The sequence below is a fragment of the Sarcophilus harrisii genome, chromosome 4 (assembly GCF_902635505.1).
Source record: "Sarcophilus harrisii chromosome 4, mSarHar1.11, whole genome shotgun sequence".
Taxonomy (NCBI): domain Eukaryota; kingdom Metazoa; phylum Chordata; class Mammalia; order Dasyuromorphia; family Dasyuridae; genus Sarcophilus; species Sarcophilus harrisii.
The window spans coordinates 193227245-193241367 of record NC_045429.1 but is presented as its reverse complement, the minus strand read 5'-3'; the positions used below and the strand labels follow the sequence as shown (position 1 = coordinate 193241367).

Here is a 14123-nt window from a genome sequence, read left to right as displayed (position 1 = left end):
TTGGTTTCCCTTTCCTCTCCATTCAGTTCATTCTTTATCAAGCTAGAAGTTCGTGAATATTTATTAAGTACCTACTCCTTGCCATCTTAGGGCCTGGAGTTAAGAAACCTTGAATTCAAATTCCACCTCAGACATTTCCCACCTATGTAACCTTGGGCACTTAACTCTGTTTGTCTCAGTTTCCTCATCTGTCCAAAAAATCAAGAGATGAAAGTAGCAAATCAATCCAGTATCTTTGCAAGAAAACCCCAAACAGGATCATGAAGAATCAGACAACTGTCTCTTTTGTTGACAACTTGATATTCCTAAAGCATGAGTCTGTTTCTCTCCTCTCAAATAGCTCCAGTGGTTCCCTATTGCCTCTAAGATGTAATATAGACATTTAAAGCAATTTATGATTTGTCTCATCTACCTTTTCAGGCTTCTTACATAAGTAAAGGGGAAACCTTCTCTTTGTTCCATTCATATTTCTAGTCTAGTTGATATCCTGATACAAAACAGTCTATATTTCCTTGCTTTTGTACAGGATATCTCTTATGGAAGGAAGGAATTTTTCCCTCCTTAAAGAGCAATTTTTTTCCTCTTTTTTTTTTTTTTAAGGGAAGGAACAATTGGGTATAAGTGACTTTACTAGGTCCAATTCTTGTATGTGTCTGAGGCAGAATTTGAATTCAGGTCCTTATGACTCCAGGGCTGGTGCTCTTAATTACTATTGATATCTAATTGCTCATGCTATTTTCTCAGCTTTTTAAAGTACTTTCTTCTGTAGAGGGCCTATTCTGATCTACCCTAGCTTCTACTGCCTCCCCGCCCCCAGCCAGTTATTCTGTATTTATATATTTCCCTACTTTTTAATCTATATTGTTGTCCCTGATAAGAGTTTCTGAAAATTTTTTGAGGTGGATGACTGTTTTGTTTTTGCTTCTTTTATATCATATGCATTATCCCTTGCCAAGAACATTGGTGATGCTTGGATTGATGGATGTGAAAGGTTTACCTTGAATCAACCATAATCACAATGTCAGGGCTAAATACCTTCTCTTAACATAACAAGGTACTATGGAGGAATGGCCAGTCAGATTTGTGGTCACAAATAACTCTGTGGCCAGCCAGAGGCTGGAGAAGCAGAGTTAAATGGTACCAGTGTTCCCTGTCAGCAGGCCAATTTGACAGACAGGAATTGCTTTCTTAAGCATTTTTTCCTTTGTGTGTTCATTGCTACCACTGAAAGTGCTTGGTGCTTGCCAACCAAAACAACCTATTTTCCTTTTGATTCCCAAAGGTGAGAAACTATATCAGGCACTCGAATTTATGGAGAAAAAGGGCAATTTGCTTACCATGAGCCAAGCTGAAAACGCAGCAATAGCTTGAGGAAGGAAAGAGTTGGGTGTGTTTTAAATCAGAGAGGCAGACAGAAAATTCCTTTCTCTCATGGTTTGCTTTTTTAATGTTTTAAACTGTAATTAAAATTCATTTTAGTGTTTTCTGAGGTTTTCTGTGTTCTCAGGCTTGGGAGTGGCTGGTTTCCTAAAGGGAATTTGGCTTTTTCATTTACTAACTAGTTTAAAATTTTTATTATGAAAATGGCATATAACACTCACACTTTTTCCCTCCCCCTCACTCTTGACTGAGGAAGTGAAACGAGAAAAGGAAAGAAAATCATATCTCAGTTATAAATGGCTTCATTTGGTTGATCATCTGCTTTGGGATGGGATGTGTTGTGAGTAAAAACAGTGAGGGGAAACTTAGGAGTCAGTAGCAGCTGTACTGTGATACTTGACTGAAAACCCCAACATTTTAGGGCAGACATTTCCTACAGAAGGGATGGAATCCTAACCTGAAAATACATTTGAAAAGTGGCCAATGTACGCTGTTTAATCTTTCTGCTCAATCCAGAAAGTCTTCAATTTACAAGCAAGTCTGAGAACATTGAGTACTAGAAATAGGATTCCTCCCACAGGGACCGCAGTGGAATCCCATGTGCTCAAACCGATGCCCTCCCTTCTCCTTCGTTTCACACCCCAATTCCCCCCCCCCCCGCCTTTATTTTCTCCACCCCCAGAATTGTTCCTTTTTTTGTTTGTTTGTAAATTTTAGGCACTGGGGAGGAGAGAGCATTGGACATTTAGAGCCCAAAGTTCTGAATAATCTTGCAAAGGCAAAAGGATCAGAACCCATATTAAAGTGCAGCCTGAAGTTCACGGTTGGGTCAGGAATTCAGGAAACAGTGCATGAAAAGTTGCCCAGGCTGTATTTCCTCATAACTCTTTGGCGACTTGAAATAATACCTTGAGCTCTGGAAGTAAACAAAAACTCAGGTTAGATTCTTCTTTCTCTCTGATTTTAGCTCCTCCTATTGTAGGACAGGTAAAAGAAAGAAAGAAAAGATAGGACCATAATAGAACAGGGAACCAAATCAAGCAATAGGCATATTGTGTGTCTGGGGCCACAGGCTTTGGAAAAGCACAGGCGTAGTTTCTGACTGTGGAAGGAAAAAACTGCCCAAGTAGCCTATTGGAAAGAGTCAGGAGTCTTGGCTGCTAGTAGTCCCTGTGACCAGTTCTGTGACCTTGGACAAATCCACTTCATGTCTGGACCAGTTGTTTCTCTGTGTTTAGGATAGGGATAACACAGTGTGTCCCTAGAAATGCTTAGCATCCCCAACACTTATACACAGGTAGGTTGTGCCTACCTGTGATTTTTAGTGCTGGAGAATTTCTAGTAGGAAAACACCTTTTAGCAATGCAAATTCTCCCACTGGTTTGAAAATAAACAAAAAACCCACCTCCCTATGCATTTTTGCATGTAGCCTTTGTGGGAATATATTTTGGTTGATTTGTTTCCTTCCTTCCTTCTCTCCTCCTTTCCTTCCTTCCCTCCCTTCCTTCCCTCCCTCCTTCCTTCCTTCCTTCTCTCCTCCTTTCCTTCCTTCCCTCCCTTCCTTCCTTCCCTCCTCCTTTCCTTCCTTCCCTCCCTTCCTTCCTTCCCTCCTTCCTTCCTTCTCTCCTTCCTTCCTTCCCTCCTTCCTTCCTTCTCTCCTCCTTTCCTTCCTTCCCTCCCTTCCTTCCTTCCTCCTTCCTTCCTTCCTTCCTTCCCTTCCTCCTCCTCCTCCTTCCCTTCCTTTCCCCTCCTTCCTTCCTTCCTTCCTTCCTTCCTTCCTTCCTTCCTGTCTTCCTCCCTTCCTTCCTTCCTTCCTCCCTCCCTCCTTCCCTTCTTCTTTCCTTCCTTCCTTGGGAGGAAAAATATACTAGAAAAATAACAAAATTGAAAATAAAATATAGTCCTACCAATCTTTCTTGGGATACTAAAATGATAAGTGATTTACCTAGGGTCTCCACACCTAATATGAGTCACAGATGGCATTTGACCTTAGGTTTTCCTGACTCCAACATTGGCCTGATGAGGCAGCTAGGTAACCCAGTAGAGAGAAAGGAAGACCTGAGCTAAAATCCAGCTTCAGACACTTACCAGCTGTGTTAGTGTGATCACATTTATTAAGTCACATTTTTTAAAGTGACTACTGTGTGCTATGCAATGTGCTAAACATCTGAGTTTTAAAATGGGGATAACAATAGCACCTACCTCCCAAGGTGACAGTTAGGGTCAGAGGAAATAGAATTTGTGAAGCACTTAGCTCATGTTTGGCACATAGTGGATGCTTAACAAATAACTTTATTTCTTCCCCAATATCCATTCTTCCCTATTCTGCCTTATTGTGAATATTGTCTATAGTTGGTGTGTGTGTGTGTGTGTGTGTGTGTGTGTGTGTGTGTGTATAAATATACTATTATAAAAGAGAATTGTTGGTGGTGTCTTTAGAACAATACTGCTAGTCCAGCTTTATACAACAATAGCAATTTTGCCCTTTTAGTTTGATGTTTTCTAGTTATTTTCTTAGGTTTGCTGTCCATTTTCTATCCACCTCACCATTTTCATCCCATAATTTTGCAATAAAGAAGCTATTTTCAGAATGGGCAGCAGTAATTCTTACCGTTAAGAAACTCAGATCTTTTTTCCAAGTGGGCAACTGTATTTTAAATCAACACAGTAGTTATTGTGTGGATGTGGATGTGCTTAGGCTAAGCATGAAATACATCTCTGGAATGGGATTGCTGTGGGTGGAAGGAGCCTGATTATTTTGGGGGAGTAGCAAGCACATCCGGATTTTCAGTTGTCCTTCTGGTGGATTTGCCCTACCTATTCACACCTGTTTAAACTTCTGGGTTAGCACTGAGGGGAGAAAAGGGTGGCGAGAATTTCGGTCTGGCATTTGTTCGCTACAGCTGGGACCTCAGAATTCACCATTTGTTGCAGTTTTCCAAAGGCCATCTGAGAAACCATTTAGCAGCCCAGTTCCTGTGAGAGCTCTGATAATGGTCATTGAAAGCAGTAATCCCAGAGGCCTAAGGGAAGATAACAACTTTCAATAATATGTCTGCCAATCTTTAGTCTTAATCATAACATCCTTAGCATTGAGGGAGGGCTATTTTTCTAATTGTGCCCATGGAGAAATGGGCCCATGGCAAAAATAGACAATTGAGTGTCTTCAGACTTCTGGGTTTTGTGAGAGAAGGGATATGCCTAATTTTCCCCTCCCTTTTAAACCAGAGGCTTGTGTATTTGTTGAATGAGATTGATTTGTTAGCATAACAGGTCCCCTCTTACTGTTTTTGATAGACAAAGATGGCCCGAAGATGGGGTATGAAGTTTTTTTTTTCTTAGAAGGAAAGATTATATGTTATAATACCAAGATTTCTTCTTTGCTTTCTAAATGTATCAGAAGTTGGTTGTGAAATGGGGGTTGACAGTGTTTAGATCATCCCCATCTTTATATAGAACTTGTGGGTGAGTGCATGGGAAATGATTATGTCAAAAGGTAAACTCCAAGAAAAAATGAAATAATGGGAAACCAAGTGCATTTCCTTTTTTTTTCCCACATTTCTATTGACTTTTTGTGTTTTCTTGCAAACTATACATTACAAGGTGCCAAGCTATTAAAAGAAGGGATATAGCATTGAAATATCATTATTAACCCTACCTCACTTTCACTTTAACATTAAAAAGAAAAAAAAAAGTGAGTTTATAAAAAGAAGATACTTTGAAATTATTTTCCTCCTTTCTTCCCTCCCACCCCCACTAACAGATATGTAAGTAGATCAGAATAAATAAAGGTTTAGCAGGCTTGGGAGGGAGAAGAAAGAAACTAAAAGGGAAAAATGGACCTTTTAAAAATGTTTCTTTCCCTCCTCTCTTCTCCTGCTTTCCCTGGTTTTCCCCAGCCTCTCTCTTCAAAAACCCTCTCCCCCATTCCTCTTTCTCTCCTTCCCTCCCTCCTTTTTCTCAGCCCTCACTCTTTTTTCCTTCTTCCTCCCTTTCTCCCTGCCTCAACTGTCATCACAAAATCCTTTCCCCTTTCTGTGTCTCTTTCCCAGTCCCTCCTTCTCTCCCCCCCCCCATCTATCTTCATCTCTCTCTCTCTTTTAAGGGAGGCATGCTATGTCAAAAGTTATATTTTAAAAGTCTCAAATATGGAAATTCAGAAGAAGAAAAAAAATAAGCCTTTGGAGTTGTGAAAATTCTAGGTTGGTTCTTTAATAGAACCCGAAGGTCTAAAGTGCCCTCAGCAGCACATCTGTCTCCCTAAGAACTTTTAAATTTTGCAAGAGGACTTTGTCAAGTGAGAAGCAGGCAGTTAATTAGGCCTTCTCCTCTCCTCTCCTCTCCTCTCCTCTCCTCTCTCCTCTCCTCTCCTCTCCTCTCCTCTCCTCTCCTCTCCTCTCCTCTCCTCTCCTCTCCTCTCCTCTCCTCTCCTCTCCTCTCCTCTCCTCTCCTCTCCTCTCCTCTCCTCTCCTCTCCTCTCCTCTCCTCTCCTCTCCTCTCCTCTCCTCTCCTCTCCTCTCCTCTCCTCTCCTCTCCTCTCCTCTCCTCTCCTCTCCTCTCCTCTCCTCTCCTCTCCTCTCCTCTCCTCTCCTCTCCTCTCCTCTCCTCTCCTCTCCTCTCCTCTCCTCTCCTCTCCTCTCCTCTCCTCTCCTCTCCTCTCCTCTCCTCTCCTCTCCTCTCCTCTCCTCTCCTCTCCTCTCCTCTCCTCTCCTCTCCTCTCCTCTCCTCTCCTCTCCTCTCCTCTCCTCTCCTCTCCTCTCCTCTCCTCTCCTCTCCTCTCCTCTCCTCTCCTCTCCTCTCCTCTCCTCTCCTCTCCTCTCCTCTCCTCTCCTCTCCTCTCCTCTCCTCTCCTCTCCTCTCCTCTCCTCTCCTCTCCTCTCCTCTCCTCTCCTCTCCTCTCCTCTCCTCTCCTCTCCTCTCCTCTCCTCTCCTCTCCTCTCCTCTCCTCTCCTCTCCTCTCCTCTCCTCTCCTCTCCTCTCCTCTCCTCTCCTCTCCTCTCCTTCTTCCATGTTGTTTTTGTTCTCACTGCTTCCTTGCCTCTAAAAATATATAAAGCAAATTTGAGCCCTGTCCCCATGGCCAGTCCCCCATAGGCTTCTGTTGCTCCCCTCCCTCTTGCCTCATTGGCCCACTGGCTTTAGCTTGGCTCAGCTGACTGAGAGTTAATATAGGTCAGTATCGCAATGTGGAGTTGACGAGCTGTTCTCATTCCCAAATCCAGCTTTGTTTAATCTGGCCAGCCTCCAGTCCTTTTTAAATACTACTCTTGCCCAGCCTTATGAACTGTGATAAGAACAGGCTTTACAGGAGCCAACTTTGGTAGGGGTTCCCCCCCCCCCGCTTCCTTACGTTCCATCCCCTTCCCCCCTTTCCCTAGAAAATATATAAATGTAAAAGATTAAAACATATATCCAAAAACAGTTTTTGTAAGTACTAGAATAAATATGTGACTAATTCCTTTGGTGGAGAGGAGAGGCGATTAATCCAAGGCATTTTCACGGTGCTTCCCCAAACAGTGCAGGCAAGAACTAAAAGTTCAGTTTATCCCCTGGTATTTTAATACTCTGCCCAAGGAGAGATATTTTGTGGAGGCGTGTCTTCCCTCCCCCCCCCCCCCCCCCTTTTCCTTCAAGCAGCTAAATCTTGCAAACCCTTGTTAGACCCAGAGTGTGCAGATCCTGAAAGTTTTTAGAATTGTTTTTGTGGTCCTTTCCCCTGATTTGTGAGAAGTGTGAGCACACTGACATAGTATTTTTGGGTCTTGGTGTGGAATGCAAATCGAATTTTTAGGAATATTTGGGGAGGATCTTGAAAAGAGGGGGGAAATCCTTTTCATTAAAACTGCCACCTTTGGATCCTGTGATTTCATCTAATTATAATTGCTGCCTTGTGAAAATTTTAGTGTTTGAAGAATTTATTTTTCCAAATACAGTCTTTGTTTTGCAAAAATACGGCACATTTAAGTATCTATTTTTAAAGACCCAACAAAAACCAACCCAGGGAATTTTTTTTTTCTTTTTTTGCTCTGTCACCCAGACTATATATAGAGTTACTTTTCAGTTTCTGTTACAGTCATCATTTTGTGCTTCTGATGCTTTCTGTATAATCCCCACTGGATAGTATGTATATAGTATATTTATTTAAGAGCATTTCTTTACAGAGATGAGTTATTTTTAATATAGCTCCTCAGGATGTATTATTTACTCTAAAAAAGGGAGGAGGTTTTTGTTTATTGTCTTTTGTGATGAGGAAAGTTTTCAGGATAGAGAATTTGAAGGAAGCAAAGGATTTATGGAGGCTTCCCTGTGTTCTACTCCTTGGAGTTTTCGGAAAAGCCCCTGTTTCTATGTTTGTAATGGTTATTTAAGAGTTCTGCTACTTGGATGAAATTACAGCTGCTGCAGGCAATGCTTCTAGAAGGAGGGGCCTAGTACTAGTAGTTGCTGTACCACTGTGCTCTTTCTTTTTTTTTTTGAAGACTTTTAATTTTTTTTAGTTTTTATTTTCAAAATACATGCAGTTTTCAGCATTCACCCTTGCAAAACGTTGTGTTGTAATTTTTTTCTTCTTTCTTTCCCCTCTCCCTCCCTTAGTAAGTAATCCAATATTTGTTAAACATCTGCAATTCTTCTATACATATTTCCATAATTATCATTCTGCACAAGAAAAATAAAATCAAAAAGAAAAAAATGAGAAAGAAAACAATGCAAGCAAACAATAAAAAGAGTGAAAATACTATGTTGTGATCCACAGTCTCCAGTCAACCTCTCTCTGGATGCAGATGGCTCTCTTTATCACAAGTTCATTGGAATTGGCCTGAATTTGCCTCACTGTTGAAAAGAGTGACAAAAGACCTACTTAAAAAAAAAAGTATAAATACTTTTGTTTTGCGTCATAACAATTCCCCCCCCAAAAAAAACACCCCAAACTCCCTTACCTCCCCAGTAACTTAAAAAAGATTTAAAAATGAGGGAAAAAATAGCAGCATAGCCAGATTAATGAGCATCTATAGCCCCTTATCTCTGTAATAAAGCTGGGGAAATCCATTTGGTTCAATTTCCCTCTGGTACTGAGCCTGTTCATTATAATAACACGATATTCAGTTTTGTTTTATTCTTTGTGTTTACAATGTCATAGTTTTGTGTATATTGTTTTCCTGGTTCTTAGTTATTTTGTTTAATTTATATAAATTCTTTCCTATTACAGTTTTATTCTCCTGGAAATCTAATATACATTAAAACTCCAAATTGGAAATATTTATAGTAGCAAGTAAAAATGAGTATTTTAAAGATGGCAGCCAAGTTCATCAATAACTTTTCAATCTTCTTGACCCAAACCCACCTTCTTTTCTCCTTTGCCTACTTTGCCTATTTTCTCTTGCTGGGAAAAATTTCTGATAAACAAAGCACATTTATTTTAACAAATGTGTATAAAGTACCTACTATTCAACATGCTATTCTATGTTAGATTCTGAGGCACTACATGCCTTCCAAAGAATGTAGAAGTGTTATAAGGAGATAAAACAAATAATTATGAACATTGATAAATATAGTCAGCATGCAGGGACCTGAGAGATTTGAATAGAATTTTGGATCCTAGAAGTTAAGGGTTATTTCATTTTGGTCTTTGGTGGTACTGTCCCAATTATATATTCTTCCTTCGTTTTCAAAAAGGACCACTGTCACAGAATTACTAAAGAAGTATGTTGTTCAATGAAAAAATGGGGTGTACTCTTGTTACAGAAGTATTGCTGAGACTAAAGCTCTTTTGGCTCAATGATTTTTACTTTCTATACTAGTTGCTTTCTATAATCCGAATATGTATTTATAATTACATATTTAAAGACTCTCTTTTTATCTGTCCCCCCATGTAATACAGTGGGTTGGAATAATTCATGATACCATGTCATTATTTGTAAATTTATTGACAGAATTAGTGGAATTTAGTAGAAAGGCTGAAAGGAGGAATAAGGAGAAAAGTTGGAGTAAAATCCTGGTCTGAATCAGTTTAATTGAAAAGTTTTGTCACTTATAGATGGTTAGTAAATAGGACTTAAAAAGCACATAAGGACATCTGTGGAAAATCAGACAGACCATGTGGTATCATAGAAAGAAGCATCATCAGTCTTAACTTTAGGAGAACTTGATTCAGGATCCAGCTCTTGATAGTGTGACTTTTGGCATTTTATGTGGTATCTCTGAGCCTCAGTTTGTTTATTTGTTAAAATGATATTTTTTTCATTGATAATGGATTTTCATCCATTCATTTTTTTCATTGACCAAATGATATTTTTACAACTTCACTTCAGAAGATTGTTGTAATGAAAGCCCTTTGTAAATCTTGTTATTTGGGATTATTTCATTTTTGTCTTTGTGTCATCAGTGCTTTATACAAGACCTTTAGCATACATAGTGTGTAATAAATATTTGTGAGATTTTTGAATTTTAATATTTCTCCCAATTACATATAAAATGCAATTTTTAACATTTTTTTAAAAAAAAATTTTGAGTTCCAGATTGTCTGACAGTCTCCTTTCCCTCTTTCATCATTGAAAAGGCAAAGAATTTGATAAAGATAGTAATAAATATTTGTTGAATTGATCCAGCCAAACTGACTTCCTTCTTGCTATCTTGCTCACATATAACAATCTCATACCAGTGTGTTTGCACAAGCTATCCCAGTGTCTAAAATGTTCTTTCTTCCCCATCGCTACCTCTCAGGATCCTCATTTCTTTCAAAACTCAGTTTTGCCACTTTCTAAACATGAAATGTTTCCTGTTGTCTCTCCCCTCCCCCTCACCCCAAGCTATGAGTACTTTTCCCAGAGAATGACAACTTATTTATTTTACATATATTTGGTTGATTTTGATATCACACAATTGTCTCATATTAAGATCAATGAAGGTAGAGGGACTATTTATCTTGGAGAAGGAAGTTCTTGGTTAGCCATTTCACATATTTGAAGGATTCTCCAGTGGAAGAGACTTGCTCTACTTGGCCCCAGAGAGCAGAAATTGGAGTCATGGGTAGAAGCCACAAAGAAACAGAATCTAGTTTGAATAAGAAAAAAATATTCTCCAAATTAGATCAGTCCAAAACTGAATGTCCTGTATTAGTTGTGAATTTTCTTCTATCAATAGAGATGTTGGACAAGAGTTCCTAGCTAAAACCCAGGTTGGATTCCAGCTCAAGATTTGATATTTCTATTGCATTTTTTTTTTTAGTTGTAGAAGCATACATTTTAGGAATCCCAAACTGTGAATCCTTTCATTTTAGAGATGATTAAATTGGAGGTTCCCCAAAATAAAGTTATTTGCCTAAATATCACATTTGGTATTCTTTGTCAAATATGGGATTTAAATCCATTTTCTTTCAAATCTAAGGTTGTTGACACTAAACTCCTAAAAGGTAAAAATAACTAAGGACCATTCTAGTTCTAACATAGTTATGTTCTGACATGGAGTTTCTTTAAGAATTTTTGATAGACCACAGTACCCAGAATGCCAGATCTGGGAAAAGAAGGGTTATTAGACAGTCTTAACAATACATCCCCTTTATCTGCTTACTGTGCTCTCATCCTTAAGAACTGCATCTCTGTACCATTGCCCCAGTCTGCCAGGTACATGTAAGCTATTTTAATCCAATATAGGTTAAACATGTGCATTTCTTCTATACATATTTCCACATTTATCATGCTACATAAGAAAAATCAGATTAAAAAATGAGAAAGAAACCAAAATGTAAGCCAGTGGTTCTCAAACTTTTGTTTTCAGTATCTTTATCCTATTAAAAATTATTGAGGATCTCTCCAAAGCGTTTTTGTTTATCTGGATTATATTTATAGACATTTACCATATTGGAAATAAAAACTATTTTTAAATTTGTAGACCCTCCAAAAGGGTTTCAGAGATCCCCAGGATTCTCTAGACCATACTTTGAGAACTACTGATGTAAGCAAACAACAATAAAAAAGTTGAAAATATTATATTGTGATCTACACTCTGTCCCCACAATCTCTGAGGTGTAGACAGCTCTCTTCATCACAAGACCATTGGAACTAATTTGAATCATCTCATTGTTGAAGATGACCATGTCAATCAGATTGATCATCGTACAATATTGTTGTTACTGTGTACAATGATCTCCTGGTCCTGCTCATTTCACTTAGCATCAGTTCATGTAAGTCTCTCCAGGCCTCTCTGAAATCATCCTGCTGGTCATTTCTTACAGAACAATAATATTTCAAAACATTTATATAACATAATTTATTCAATTGATGGGCATCCACTCAGTTTCCAGTTTCCTGCTCCTACAAAAAGGGCTGCCACAAACATTTTTGCACATGTGGATCCTTTTCCCTCTTTTATGATCTCTTTGGGATACAAACACGATAGAGACACTGCTGAATCAAAGGGTCTGCAAAATCTGAGCCCTTTGACCCTGTTACTTAAACCTCAAGAATGTCTTCATTTCTCATTGAGTCATTCTCAGGTCCATCAAAGATTTGAATGTCTCAGCCCTGCTAACTTCCTACTCAGACTTGTTGAGTCAGACACATATGGAGAGTGGATGAGAGAAAAATGACCTAGCACTTCCTGAGTGGCAGGTTGAAATGGGGTAATCCCAAGCAGGGAAAAGAAAAGCTTCAGAAAAGAAAAAGAATAATAGCTTTAAGGTGTTTAGGCAGTATATTTAGGCAGAAATTTTTGAATTTTCAGAAAAATAAGGCAAAAATCCAGTGAGGGGATACCAGCTATTCCTTCAGAAGGAGAATTTTTCTCCTATTAAATACTAGATATTCTCCCATATTTAATAATGGTAAGTTACATCATCTGTGTTTGCCTTGATTTCCTCATCTGTAAAAAGAGAGATTAGATGGTCTCAGAGGTTCCTCTTAACTGTAAATTTATGATCTTGTGACCTTTAACTTCCTCTGTCATGATCCACTCCTCCCCCCAAATATATGCGCACCCTCATGCATGCTATAGAACTGAAATTTTAGTTTCCTTATCTGTAAAATGAGTGGGGATGGACTCAGGGACTTCTAAGGTTTTTCCCATCCCTAAATTTGTGAGCCTGTGAAATAGAGAGGTGTCCATCTTATACCCAATGGCTTACTGGAAATTTAGCTTCTGAAAATGGAAAAAAGTCAGGAAGGAAAAACTTCAGAATTGATTCCCTCAATTTTTCTATTGATGGGATTCTGTTGTAGCTTTTTAAAGATAATTTGCACTCCAAACTTGTTCCTAGCTGTTTCTTTCTTGTCTTCTATCTTCAGTAAGATTTGAACAATTGCCACTTTCTTGCTGCTGGAGGTAATAACATTAACATTTGAAATCACACTGACTTTTCAAGGAGTTTTGTACAGGTGGAAAAAGCAAACATTATTTAGGAATGCCCTTTCTTTATTTTTCTTTTTTAGTTTTAATTCTTGTGAGAAGCTACTGACAGTTGTTGAAGTTGTCAGCTACTCTCTTTAATGAGAAACTTGGGATCCAAGTTTATTTCATTAGAAAGTGTCAGCTACATTCCAATTCCTAGAAAATGCTTTCAATTCGATTGCTTTCATTGGTGTCTTTACATCAATGATCAGTTTGAATTTAAATAAATTTCAGGATATTCTCTAGAAATACAATTAAAAAAAAAATTGGTATTGTTGCCCAATATTTGTTGGAGAACAAATAAATTTCTTCTATAAGTAAATTTTATGTTAGTTATTATAGGCCCAGGGATTAAGAGTTATATTTCTACTAGTTTTTCTTCGTCACATTCTGAATGTAGATTAGCGTTGCTATAGTCATATCTAGAATCAAGTCAAATCAAGTATAGGAAATATCCCCCCACCCCAAAAAAAGGTGTGAAAATGGTCCTTTTGTTTAATGGGGAAGATAATATGCAAATAACTGTGTATAAACAAAATATATGCAGAATTAACTGTAGATAATCTCAGAGGAAAGATAGTAGGATTAAAGAGGACCAGAAAAGGTATCTTGAAGAAGGTTGGGATTTTTAGCTGAGCCTTGAAGGAAGCCAGAGAAGGCTGAGTCAGTCAACTATCTTTTATTAATCCCCATCATGTGTATTAAACACTGAAGATATAATTAAAGTAAAAAGTTTTTTTTAAAAAGTAAAACAGAAAACAAAACAAAACCCAGTTTCCACCAATGGAGATGATATTTAAATGATTTTGTACAAATGAGATGAAGGGCACTAAAATTAAAGAAAACTGGGAAAGACTTCTTGCAGAAACATGCATTTAAAAAAAAACTGGCCAATCTAGGAGGCAGAGACAAGGAGGGACAACATTCCTGTTATGGCGGACAGTGAAAAATGCACAAAGTTGGGAGAATGTGTTGGGAGTTCTTGTTTGAGAAATAGCTTGGAACTGAAATAGGTGGATTATTATGTGATAAGGAGTAAAGTGTAAGGGGACTGGAAAGGCAGGAAGAAGAGGCCAGGTTTTGAAAAACTTCATAAACCAAAGATTTTCTTGGAGGTAATAGGGGCATGGGGGTGGTACATTGGATAGACACTTGGACCTGGAGATGGGAAGACTCACCATGGACTTCATGTGTGACTCTGGATGAGTCACTTAACCCCATTTGCCTCAGTTTCCTTATCTATAAAATGAACTGGAGAAGGACATGACAAACTCAATTTTGTAGTGTTTGACAAAAAACAAAACAAACAAACAAAAAAAAAAACCCAGATGGGATCAAGAAGAGCTGAATATGACTGAAAC

General features: G+C 38.5%; 1 protein-coding gene across 1 annotated transcript in view; it reads left to right on the top strand.

Moving 5' to 3' along the window:
* Nucleotides 1-14123, top strand: part of FOXO3 (forkhead box O3) — a 170689-nt gene that overhangs the window by 49578 nt on the left and 106988 nt on the right. The gene's annotated exons all lie outside the window — the stretch shown is intronic.